We start from the raw sequence: 13,418 nt of genomic DNA on the forward strand, positions 1-13,418 counted from the left end.
TTGACTACCTTTCAACTGCTAGCATGTAGGTATTCCAATAACACCTACCCTTTTCAGTGATTTCATCCACCCTCTACTCAGCTCACAATCACAATTTAGCCACAACTGTGCGGTTTAATTACAATGCTCAAATAACCCTAATTGATCACTGAATACTGTAATCACACTGAGAGCCGAAACTACAACAAAGACAACAACTACACCTGCTTACTGTATGTGTATAGACTGCGGTATCTACTACCGAGCCACTAGGCCGACACCAGGCGTCTAGCACTTAAGGGTTCTACGATACCCTTAACTAGGGAACACGTTACCCCTACCAACAAATATTCACTGTTACACACTCTTTTACTGCACAGAAAAATACACGTTTTCCCAGACTATGGTAACACTGATGAAGATATTTACAACAATGCTATCAATCAATATTACCATGCACTCTCAAAGGCTTTGTTTAAAACACGTGGCAGCAATACAGCATACACAAAAATGCGACTACTACACAAAATGCATTATTACCCTTTCGCTATTGTGCGACTTCCCCTTTTTAACATTAAAAAAATCTATCAATGAAGGAAAATAAACTTTTTCCTCCCTTGTCCCTGGATTCTTAATCAGCGCTCCTTAAGCCACAATAACGGGTAGCGGACTCTCAGCAACAAAGTGGTAGCAGATTTTTAAAGGCACAATGCGTTCTCCTGCTATGGCGCCTCCACCCTTTTGCTGAGAGATTGCTGACCGAGTGTTACCAAGTGACCAGTTGCGTGATTCACACTGTGAGCCCCCAACTATCGATTCCTGCCTGTCTATACCTTCTAAAATTGTCGCTATTTATATAAGTCGCACAAGAAATAAATGCTTTCAGACTTTGAGTGTGGTTCCAAAGCACAAAAAGTTATTATTCAATATAAAAACCAGATGGTTACACGCTGTGATCTAAATACAATTAGCGCAAATAAATTATACAGATCCAAGGTACAGTTGTTACATACGCATGCGCTCTGGACCCAGATACCGGGATCAAAGTAGAAACCTCCGTCAGCAGCAAAGCAAGCAGACTGGCATCTAGGTTTAGAGAGCCCACATATATACTTTTACAGAGACAGGCAATACAATAAAACAGTTTGGAATGATTCCATTGGTTCTTCTTCCTGGTTCTTCTGTTACAGTATAGTTCATACGTCAGTTCGTATGGACACAATCCAGCCTCCAATAGCCCTTTGTGTCCTTTTTCCCGCTGCATAATAAATCTAAGCTGGCTACATTGCAGAGTACATTTCAATGTTTAACTCTCTATGGTTCATAGTTCGCAGACACATGTTGCGATCTTCTCACCGATGGTACCGGAAATCTGCAAAGACACAGTGGATCAGTGCACCACCAAACACAGTCTGCTTACCATGTACTAAACCTTAGATATCAAATTACATTTATTTCACAACATTAATAATACTGAATAAACCTAGAATATTACACTTTAATGCTAGGGAACCTTTTTATGTAAGTGTGCAGTGTGTAAGTATTGGGGAATTGAGAAAAGACGTGACTGTCTGTATTTATATGATGAGGACTTTTAACGTCTTTCTATTACGTGGGAATCGCACGACGCTAAATAATAGCATCGCCATATGTACTTGTAATGGGCAAGATTCACTAAAATGGCGCTGGGTGGCCAGTCGCAAAAATGGTGTCTCATTGCCATTTGCAAAATGGTGTCATGCAGATTTAATTTTAAACCAATCTTGTCTCAGCCAATTATCTGGCTTCGACACTATATACATAACTGATCATTAATAATCAATAGTGTACCATTCATAGACCGATGACAGGTGGTATCCGTTTGGTAGCACTGCTCTTTACCCCTTTGCTATTAAATAAGCCCCCAAAATAAATCATAACCAAAGGGACAGTGCTAAAAATAATAGGATACGTTCTGATTCATATGTCATATATACTCTCTGGCTGCTATAGTTTTTGCTTTTCTATAAGGAAAAGGAATTCAGGAACTGTAGGGTATATCAAACTAAGTAGAGAAGCATACCACCCAATAGTTTAGTGCAGCTAAGACAAATTCTATACATTCTATTGCATTGTATATATATATATATATATATATATATATACAGTCAGGTGCATATATATTGGGACAGTGACAGAATTTTCATATTTTGGCCTCTATTCACCACCACAATAGCTTTGAAATGAAACAAACAAGATGTGCTTTAACTGCAGACTTTCAGATTTAATTTGAGGGTAATTACATCCAAATCAGGTGAACGGTGTAGGAATTACAACGGTTTCTATATGTGCCTCCCACTTTTTAAGGGGCCAAAAGTAATGGGACAAACTAAACAATCCTAAATCTAACTTTCACTTTTTAATACTTTGTTGCAAATCCTTTGCAGGCAATTACAGCCTGAAGTCTGGAACGCATAGACATCACCAGACGCTGGGTTTCATCCCTGGTGATGCTCTGCCAGGCCTCTACTGCAAATGTCTTCAGTTCCTGCTTGTTCTTGGGGCATTTTCCCTTCAGTTTTGTCTTCATCAAGTGAAATGCATGCTCAATCGGATTAAGGTCAGGGAATTGACTTGGCCATTGCATAACATTCCACTTTTTAGCCTTAAAAAACTCTTTGGTTGCTTTTGCAGTATGCTTCGGGTCATTGTCCATCTGCACTGTGAAGCGTCGTCCAATGAGTTCTGAAGCATTTGACTGAATATGAGCATATAATATTGCCCGAAATACTTCAGAATTCATTCTGCTGCTTTTGTCAGCAGTCACATCATCAATAAATACAAGGGAACCAGTTCCATTGGCAGCCATACATGCCCACACCATGACACTACCACCACCATGCTTCACTGATGAGGTGGTATGTTTTGGATCATTAGCAGTTCCTTTCCTTCTCCATACTCTTCTCTTCCCATCACTCTGGTACAAGTTGATCTTTGTCTCATCTGTCCATAGGATGTTGTTCCAGAACTGTAATGGCTTTTTTAGATGTTGTTTGGCAAACTGTAATCTGGTCTTCCTGTTTTTGAGGCTCACCCATGGTTTACATCTTGTGGCGAACCCTCTATATTCACTCTTGTGAAGTCTTCTCTTGATTGTTGACTTTGACACATATACACCTACCTCCTGGAGAGTGTTTTTGATTTGGCCAACTGTTGTGAAGGGGTTTTTCTTCACCAGGGAAATAATTCTTCTGTCATCCACCACAGTTGTTTTCCATGGTCTTCCGGGTATTTTGGTGTTGCTGAGCTCTCCGGTGCGTTCTTTCTTTTTAAGAATGTTCCAAACAGTTGATTTGGCCACACCTAATGTTTTTGCTATCTCTCTGATGGGTTTGTTTTGATTTTTCAGCCTAATGCTGGCTTGCTTCACTGATAGTGACAGCTCTTTGGATCTCATATTGAGAGTTGACAGCAACTGATTCCAAACGCAAATGTCACACCTAGAATCAACTCCAGACCTTTTACCTGCTTAATTGATAATGAAATAATGAGGGAATAGCCCACACCTGTCTATGAAATAGCTTTTGAGTTGATAGTCCCATTACTTTTGGCCCCTTAAAAAGTGGGAGGCACATATAGAAACCGTTGTAATTCCTACACCGTTGACCTGATTTGGATGTAATTACCCTCAAATTAAATCTGAAAGTCTGCAGTTAAAGCACATCTTGTTTGTTTCATTTCAAAGCTATTGTGGTGGTGAATAGAGGCCAAATATGAAAATTCTGTCAATGTCCCAATATTTATGCACCTGACTGTATATATATATATATATATATATATATATATACATACACACTCTCACTCACCTTTGTGTATGTACTATATATATGTGTATTATATATATATATATATATATATATATACATGCACATACTCACATACATGTGTATGTACTAGACATACACATGTATTGTATCTGACCTCCAACAAACCTCTCCTTAGGCAGGCCTCACGAAAAGTGTGACAAACTTCCCCATCCACAGTCCTAAGGTCTTCGAAGGAAGTAGGACCTGTAACGGTGTAAAGCAAACTTCGGAGATAGAAGCATTCAAAATTGGCGGATGTACAGTGTAAACATGGCCAAGAGTTTCTGTTGCCCTGATACCAGGATGACTGTGTACTTCCTGGTTGCTGGATCGCACTATGAAATGCACAGCAACTACTTCCAGTTCCTTGTCCAGCTGTTTCCGGCATTCAGGGTCTCCATGTATAAAATTCATCCAATCGGTTTTACCCTTCAGGGGCTGACAAAGGAATAAACCGGAAGTAGCCTCTGTGCGTTCCATAGTGCAGAGACAAAAATGTTTGGTCGCCACTGTTGACACCATCTAGTTGTGTAAGCTCATGCATGAGCAAGTATAAATTAAAATTTGTGCTGCAGAGCTGTGTTTTTACATCCCATTATAGTTGCCATCTTTATGGGACTGATTCTAAATCAGATGGATCTCTCATCATGGATGCAGACAGCAATTTTTACCATATTCAGACTCATAATAAGCCTGGCTTAATATCAATACGTAGAGATGTGCGCCGACCCTCGTGTTTTGGTTTTGGATCTGGATCTCCCATGGTTTTGGATCTGAATCTGGTTTTGGATGTTTTTCCTTGGTGTTTTGTTTTTCGGTTTTTCCCTGAAAAACGAACCCGCTCATCCCTAATCAATAGTGATTATAAATTCATACAGCATTTAAAAGGTACTGTAAACTCCACGTGAAAGCCATAGACTTAGGGCCTGATTCAGAGCCGCTCGTAAGTGGCCGCTCGTTCGCTCCAAGCGATGTTTGCCCAACTGCGCATGCGCACGGATTGTTATACGCATGCGCGAACCAGTCAGTGCGGTCGAAATTCATGTGCTCGCAAAATAGCGAATGCCTGATAATTTGAGTGACAGGAGTAGGCGTATGTGGGTGGTAACGGGGGAAGGTGCTTGAAAACGGGGAGTGGAGATCCGAACGCAGGCTTGCTTAAAGGTCAAAACGGGCGTTTTATGGGTGTGCATAATTAAAACAGTAGCGTCATTGACCACGTCACTGGGTTATTTTATAGCCAGAACTGCTCGCAAAATTGTGGTAGCAGAAACTAACCCCAAGAATAGCGAGCAGTTCATACCCTGGTCGATGTACTTGATTAATCTAATAAATAGCGGACATGACGTAGGATGCGAGCGGCCAGGGGGCGTATTTTTTCAAAAAACGACCGCAAGTTTTGTTCGCTCGTTCAGACCTAGAGGCGTGAACAGACCGCAAAGAGCGAACGGTTGATTTGAATAGCCACCCCTATTTTCTGGACGAGCGAGCGCTAATTGCGTCCGGCTCTGAATCAGGCCCTTAGTTTATATGCTACAGAATAAGATTCCATAATTCCTTAGTACGTAGCAAAATGCATTTTATAAAATCAAATTATTGCACCTGGCAGATGGCCCAAGAAGAATGGTGTCCAAAACTGCATCTAACAATAAACCAAACAGGACAATGCTTTTATTCTTCTTTGGTGTTTTAGGTGTAGAACCATGAGAGATCTTGGCTTGTAAACTGTGGCTTGTAAACTGTGGATTTGTATAGAAAGACAGAAGGAAAAATTTTCGCTTTTATATAGTAGACAGTAGAGATAGAAAAGAAAAAATATTAGATAAGCTAAATCCTTTTCTAATTCTGTACTTGACCTGTAGAGGGCAAATGCTATGCAAAAATTTTAGTTTTTAATTAATTAAAAATGACAGCAATTAATTTCGATTTCAAATTTTTTAGTTGCCTCCGCCATGTTTTAATACGCTCGTATGTAAAATTTCACGATCTTGGCTTGTAAACTGTTGATTTGTATAGAAAGACAGAGGGACAGAATGACAAATTTTCAATATTATATAGTAGATATATACTGTACATACATACACACACACTCTCACCACTCACGTTTGTGTATGTACTATATATAAGTGTAATATATACGTATTCCATGCACACTCACATACATGTGTATGTACTAGACATACACACCAACACACATGGCACAGCAGTAGGTGAAAACACCTATTTGTAGTGCTGTGAGTTTATGCACCTGAGTGCAGCTGTTGCTTGCTTCTATTGGGGCATCCCATGCTGTGTGCTGTGTGATCTCTTTCAGAGGGCACCAGGGAACGAAGCTGCTTGCTATACATTGGAGTGCTGCTCTGCATGACTATATATATATATATATATATATATATATATATATATATATATAAATCAGGCTTGCCGACATTTAGCTCCCTCCTTCCGGGAAGGAGCTGTCAGGCTTACACGGTGGGGGGGGGGTGACGCTGTCAAAGGGGGCGAGGCCCTGCAGCTGATGCATCATTGGGGGTGGAGCATGGGGGCGAGACAGTGTGATCGCGTCATCGTGGCTCCACACCCTCATCACAATGCTGAGATTAATGACATTGTGCAGCAGGGGGCAGAGCCACGATGACGCAATTCAGCGCAAATCGTGTCACCGGCCCCCAAGGTTTATGCTGCCAAGGTTTATACTTTCAACTGCAGGGGGCGTACACGTCGCCAGGGGCCGGAGGCTTGCCTGCCTTTCCGGGGGGCCGCCGGCGGGCACCCGATTATCGGGAGGCTCCCGGCTGAATCGGAAAGGTAGGCAAGTATGATATACATATATATATATAGATATAAAAAAGCACTGATCTACGGCACTCACTATCAATAGATTTGGGGTGCAACATGGTATGTGACCACACTGTTTAAATAGAAATCACAGGGGCTCTGCACTCACCATAATAACAATAATAATCAGAGCCGTAGCTAGACTTTTTGGTGCCCTGTGCCAGAAAGACCATTGGCGCCCCCCTCATTTTTCAAAGGGACATGATGCACCCATAAAAGGGCCATGGCCTCTTGGGGAAGGGCCAGGGAAGAGATAGGGGAGGCCAGAAGATGCTGGGGATTAAATAAGAGGAAGCTATAAGAATGATAAAAAACAGAAATTTGACAGGCCCAAACAGCGCCCCCTGACCTGTGGTGCCCTGTGCGATGGCACTGGCCGCACTACCCTAGCTACGGCCCTGATAATAATAATAATAATAATAATAATAATAATAATAATAAACAGTGGGGTTTTGGTTAATGAATTGATCAATGCATTTAAGCTTACAGCCCTCGACAAGGGACCCCACTTTACTGCAAGTCCCTACTCTATTGCTCAGAATTATAACATGGAAATAGCTATCACATTAGTGTTAAACTCAGGGTATGCTATCAAGGTTTAAAGCTCACAGCAACTTTGCTTTTAAACGGGAGACAGTCACCTAGCACACCTGCTGCAAAGCACCTAGGAAAACAGCTGACTCAAGCTAGATTAAACAGGTTAAAAGGGGTGCATGAGAAAATGTGATCAGAAAATGATTAATTAAAAAAAAATTGGGGGCTACAAGCTTAAATGCATTGATCGATTCGTGAATCAAAACCCCACTGTTTATTATTACTATTGTTATTATGGTGAGTGCAGAGCCCCTGTGATTTCTATTTAAACAATGTGATCACATACAATGTTGCACCCCAAATCTAGGAATGGTGAGTGCCGTGGATCAGTGCTTTTTGTTTATTTGATTAATTTTTTTAATTAATCATTTTATGATCACATTTTCTCATGCACAGTACCATCTCCTTTACAGGTGACCTCCGGGCACCTCTTGGGTTTTTCAGGAATTTCTGAATGGAACTTGCATAGAAGACGGGGAGCATTGATGTCTTCCTCCTTTACCCAACATCTTTCTTCGGGACCATACCCCCTCCACTCCAGAAAATATTGGAGCTGTCCACAGCAGTATCGAGAATCCAGGATCTGTTTAATTTCAAACTCCACTCCTCTCTCGGTATGGACCTTGGGAGACGGAGGCAAAACTGTAAGGAATTGATTTAGAACCAATAGCTTGATAAGAGAGATGTGGAAGGAGTTCGGAACTTTAAGAAATGCAGGAAGTTGAAGTCTATAGGCCACAGGTTTGCCCGGTAGAAGAATGATACAAGCTGTTGTGTACAAACTCTGCCCAGGGTAAATCCACCCAGTCATCTTGTGAAGAAGACATGAACATACTCAAGAACATCTCTAGGTCTTGATTCACCCTTTCTGTGCACCCATTGGGCTGGGGGTGATAGGCTGTGGAGAATTTCAACTTGACTTGCAGAGCAGAACACAAGGATCTCCAAAATTTAGCCACGAACTGAACCCCCCCGGTCAGAAACAATCTCGGTTGGGAGTCCATGCAGACAAAATATATGGGAGATGAAAATCTGGGCAAGCTCAGGAGCGGAAGGTAATTTCTTGAGGGGAACATAGTGAACCATTTTGGAAAAACGATCAATCATGACCCAAATAGTAGAGTAACCTTTAGAGACAGGCAGGTCAGTCATGAAGTCCATGGACAAGTGGGTCCAAGGTCAAGTTGGAATGGACAGAGGTCTCAATTCACCGGCAGGTACTCACCGGGGAGTCTTATGTTGGGCACATTGGGTACAGGAAGAGATGAACTCAGAGATTTCAGCTTTCGTGGCAGGCCACCAGTAAGTCTGTTGGAGAAATTCTAGAGTTTTGTGAATACCCATATGTCTGGAGAAGCAAGACTTATGAGCCCAGGTTAGAAGCTGTTTCCTGAGATTTGGCGCCACAAAGATCTTCCCCCGAGGTGGTTGAATGTTAGTGGCAGCAAACACCTTGGATTCCAGGACAGGTGTCTCCCCTAGATTTTCTGCAGGATTTTCAGACGAAAAGGACCGGGACAGGGCATCCGCTTTCTGGTTTTGAGATCCCGGGCGGAAGGTTAAGGAGAAATTGAACCGGGAGAAGAAGATTCCCCATCGAGCTAAACGAGGACTGATACAATGGATGTTTTTTAGGAAGAGCAAATTCCTATTATCTGTAAAAACAATGATAGGGTGCTTGGCACCTTCAAGCAAATATCGCCATTCCTCAAAGGCTAGTTTAACAGCTAGTAACTCTTGCTCCCCGATAGGGTAATTTCTCTTGGGAGGGAGGAACTTCTTAGAGAAATAGCCACAGGGATGGACCTGATTATCCTCGAACTTTTGAGAGAGGACCGCTCCAACTGCTTCAGAAGGAGCGTCCACCTCCAACAAAAAAGGCCTATCCATGTCAGGCTGCCTCAGGACTGGAGTGGAGATAAACGCTTGCTTTAATAATTGGAAGGCTGATTCAGCCTCCGAAAGCCATTGAGATGGAATTGCCCCCTTACGAGTCAGAGCAGATATAGGCGCCACTAAGGTGGAGAAGCCTTTGATGAAACGCCTATAATAATTGGTGAACCCCTGGAATCTTTGGTCCCGTCCTGGCTCTCTAAGGGCGATTCAATCAAAAATGGCTTGTACCTTTTGATGATCCATTTTTAATCCAGAGCTGGAGATAACGTATCCCAAGAAAGAAATGGAGGACACTCCGAACACACATTTTTCGAACTTGCAGTACAACCAGTTTTTTCGCAAGCGAGACAGGACCTCTCTCACATGTTCTTGATGCTCCTCTGGAGTGGAAGAAAAAAATCAAAATATCGTTAAGATAGACCATGACAGAGGAATACAGCAGATCTCTGAAGATTTCGTTCACAAATCCTTGGAAGACCGCGGGGGCATTGCATAGGCCAAAAGGCATCACTACATATTCAAAATGTGCATCCCAAGTATTGAATGCGGTCTTCCATTCATCTCCAGGTCGTATTCGGCTGAGGTTGTAAGCCCCTCAAGTCCAGTTTTGTAAATATGGAAGCGCCTTTGACTCTGTCAAAAAGTTTGGTGATAAGAGGCAAGGGGTAACGGTTCTTTACAGTAATGTCATTTAGTCCCTGATAGTCAATACAGGGATGTAGGCCTCCATCCTTTTTAGCAACAAAGAAAAATCCTGCCCCAGCTGGAGAGGTGGAAGGCCTAATGAAGCCCTTTTGCAAATTTTCCTGGATATATTCAGACATTGCTTTGGTCTCAGGCAAGGACAACGGGTATGTGCGACCTCAGGGTGGCGACTTTCCAGGAATCAATTCAATAGGACAATCACCGTCCCGATGTGGTGGCAAGGAATCAGCTCCAGCCTTGCAAAAGACCTCGCTAAAGGAGGCATACTGACAAGGAATTAGTGAATTTTCAAGTACTTGTATTTTCTTCATAGATTTAATACAGGGTAAGCAAGATGCTTGACAAGTCTCTCCCTCAGACAAAATTTGCATAGAGTCCCAGTCAATCCTAGAGTTATGTCGGCATAACCAGGGGCATCCTAATATAATCCCATGTGAAGCCTTGGGGATAACTAAGAATTGTATTGGACTCAAAATGAAGAGCCCCTATGCGGACTTGTAAAGGGGAGGTAACTAAAGACACAGTTCCGTTACAGATACTGCTTCCATCAACTGCTGACAGGGCGATTTCATGGTCAAGAGTCTTGACAGGTATCCGGAACTTCTCGTCAAGTTTGGCTGTGATTAAATTCCCTGCAGCTCCCGAATCAAGGAGAGAAAGCACAGTTTTATTGTCCTGTACCATCTCCAGAGAAAGAGACAGACTTGATTCTTTTTTGGATGGAGATAAAGTCAAGGAGGCCAGGAACTCAGAATAGTTGGTTACTATTCTGGTTACTTCATCTCATGCACGTATCCAAGATTTTGCCCGTGCAGCCCCCCTTCACTGGAATGAGCTCCCTCACTCGATTAGGCTCTCCCCGACCTTGCAGAGCTTCAAACATGCACTGAAAACCCACCTGTTCATCAAAGCGTACCCTTCCAACACATAACCAGGTCACCAAGTCTCTGTCCCTCCGGCCTCAGCCATCTCTACCTCGCCTACTTCCTGCACTCAGGTCCCCCTCTACACACTCTTGCCTCATGTCATCTGTCAGTCTCCCCTCTCCCCTAGATTGTAAGCTCCTAGGAGCAGGGTCCTCCTCCCTACTGTCTCACAGCCTTCTTCTCTAGCACTTCTATGACAGCCTTCACCTTCCCAGCTGTATTGTGTTTGGAGAATTGTGTTCCTAATTGTTACTTGTGCTCTGTTTATAAGTTGGTTACTGTATTGTAATGTAATGTTCTGTGTACCCTTTACTGTATGTACGGCGCTGCGGACCTCTTGTGGTGCCCTATGAATAAAATGTAATAATAGTTGTCCAGGATCGGCTCAGATCTTTCCCAGAGAAGAGATACCCAGTCCAGAGCGGACCTGGACAGAAGAGACACAATGTAGGCCACCTTGGATTTAGCCATAGGGAAGTTCGCTGGTTGCAGTGTGAAGTGTACGTCACACTGGTTGAGGAATCTCCTGCACAGTTTCGGGTTCCCATCAAACTTGTTGGGTGTTGGAAGGTGCAGGTGGGATGGAGCAGTCGGAGCGGGTATCACCGGGGAAGCAGTCTGACTAGCGGAGGTTGGCATGTTTACGGAGACCAGCGAAGTCTGTAAATTGTCTTGGCGGAGGGACATCTCCTGTAAAAACTGGGCCAGCTGTTGCTGCGAAGCTTCCAACCCTCCAGACGGCTGACGATGCCTTGGAGGATATCTGTCCTGGGATCCTGTCCACTGGCCAAATCCATGTGGCCAGTGCAAACTGCCACGGGAGGATTAGGACTTGGACCCGGAGTGGAGCTAGGAGGGGTCTTCAGGGCAGATTGCTAGTACTGGAAGGATGCAGGTTTCAGAGGAATATGATTCATGAGTGGCCCGCTGGCAGGTGGTAGCCCAGACGGAGGTAAACCCAGGAGATATGCTGAGTACGGCTGACTGGTAACTGGCTGACTGTGGAGAAGCGCAGACTGTTTGGATGTCATCAGGAGTCCCCCTAGGGGTGGTAGCCTGGAGAAGAACTGCTGTCTCACAGAGGTCTGACAAGAGTAGCTGGAGTCTAGAACAAGCTGGGTCTGTGGATAGTAGCTAGGAACAGGTAACAGCAAGGGAGCTCAGAGAACTAGTACCCAGCTTGCACTGGGATTAACGTTGCACTGGCAAAGAAAGGACTGCTCAGCAGCCCTTAAATACCAAAGGAAGTGCATGGTTGCTAGGATTCCTGATAATGCTCTAGCTGGATTGGCTGAAATGAATCACCTGATGAAATCCAAGATGGCGACGCCCATGTAGTGCTGCAGGACTGCCTAAAGTGACCCAAACTGACACCTGTATTCAGAACTCTGTGTCTGTGTGACCCTGAAGTATGCAGCGCTGACCTCCAGATGCCCGCGCCCCCTGCCAGAGGGACCCCGCCACAGCGTCCGAACAGGTAAGGCTTGCTGGCCCTGTCCACACACAGCCCTGGTTGTGACAGATTGTTGCGTTCTGCGCATGCGTATGCATCACAGTGCGTGTGTTCGCGAACTAGCAATTGCAAACAGAATTGCCATTGTGCAATGTGCTCCCAGAAGTGTGCCCCCTCTGTGCTCCCAGCAGTGTGCTCCCCCTCTGTTCTCCCAGCAGTGTGCTCCCCTCTGTGCTCCCAGCAGTGTGCCCTCTCTGTGTTCCCAGCAGTGTACCCCTCCTCTGTGTTCCCTGCAGCGTGCCTCCCTCTGTGCTCCCAGCAGTGTGCCCTCCTCTGTGCTCCCAGCAGTGTGCCCCCCTCTGTGCTCCCAGCAGTGTGCCCTCCCTCTGTGCTCCCAGCAGTGTGCCCTCCCTCTGTGCTCCCAGCAGTGTGCCCTCCCTCTGTGCTCCCAGCAGTGTGCCCTCCCTCTGTGCTCCCAGCAGTGTACCCCTCCTCTGTGCTCCCAGCAGTGTACCCTCCGTCTGTGCTCCCTGCACTGTGCCCTCCCTCTGTGCTCCCAGCAGTGTGCCCTCCCTCTGTGCTCCCAGCAGTGTGCCCTCCCTCTGTGCTCCCAGCAGTGTGCCTCCCTCTGTGCTCCCAGCAGTGTACCCTCCCTCTGTGCTCCCTGCAGTGTGCCCTCCCTCTGCGCTCCCAGCAGTGTGCCTCCCTCTTGCCCCCAGCAGTGTGCCCTCCCTCTGCGCCCCCAGCAGTGTGCCTCCCTCTGTGTTCCCAGCAGTGTGCCTCCCTCTGTGTTCCCAGCAGTGTACCCCTCCTCTGTGCTCCCAGCAGTGTGCCTCCCTCTGTGCTCCCAGCAGTGTGCCCCCCTCTGTGCTCCCAGCAGTGTGCCTCCCTCTGTGCTCCCAGCAGTGTGCCTCCCTCTGTGCTCCCAGCAGTGTGCCTCCCTCTGTGCTCCCAGCAGTGTGCTCCCCTCTGTGCTCCCAGCAGTGTGCTCCCCTCTGTGCTCCCAGCAGTGTGCTCCCCTCTGTGCTCACAGCAGTGTGCTCCCCTCTGTGTTCCCAGCAGTGTGCTCCGCACTGTGTTCCCAGCAGTGTGCCCCTCCTCTGTGCACCCAGCAGTGTGCCCCTCCTCTGTGCACCCAGCAGTGTGCCCCTCCTCAGTGTTCACAAAGTGTGCCCCCGTGTT

This window comes from Taudactylus pleione, unplaced genomic scaffold (assembly GCF_031769625.1).
Source record: "Taudactylus pleione unplaced genomic scaffold, aTauple2 ptg000080l, whole genome shotgun sequence".
Taxonomy (NCBI): Eukaryota; Metazoa; Chordata; class Amphibia; order Anura; family Myobatrachidae; genus Taudactylus; species Taudactylus pleione.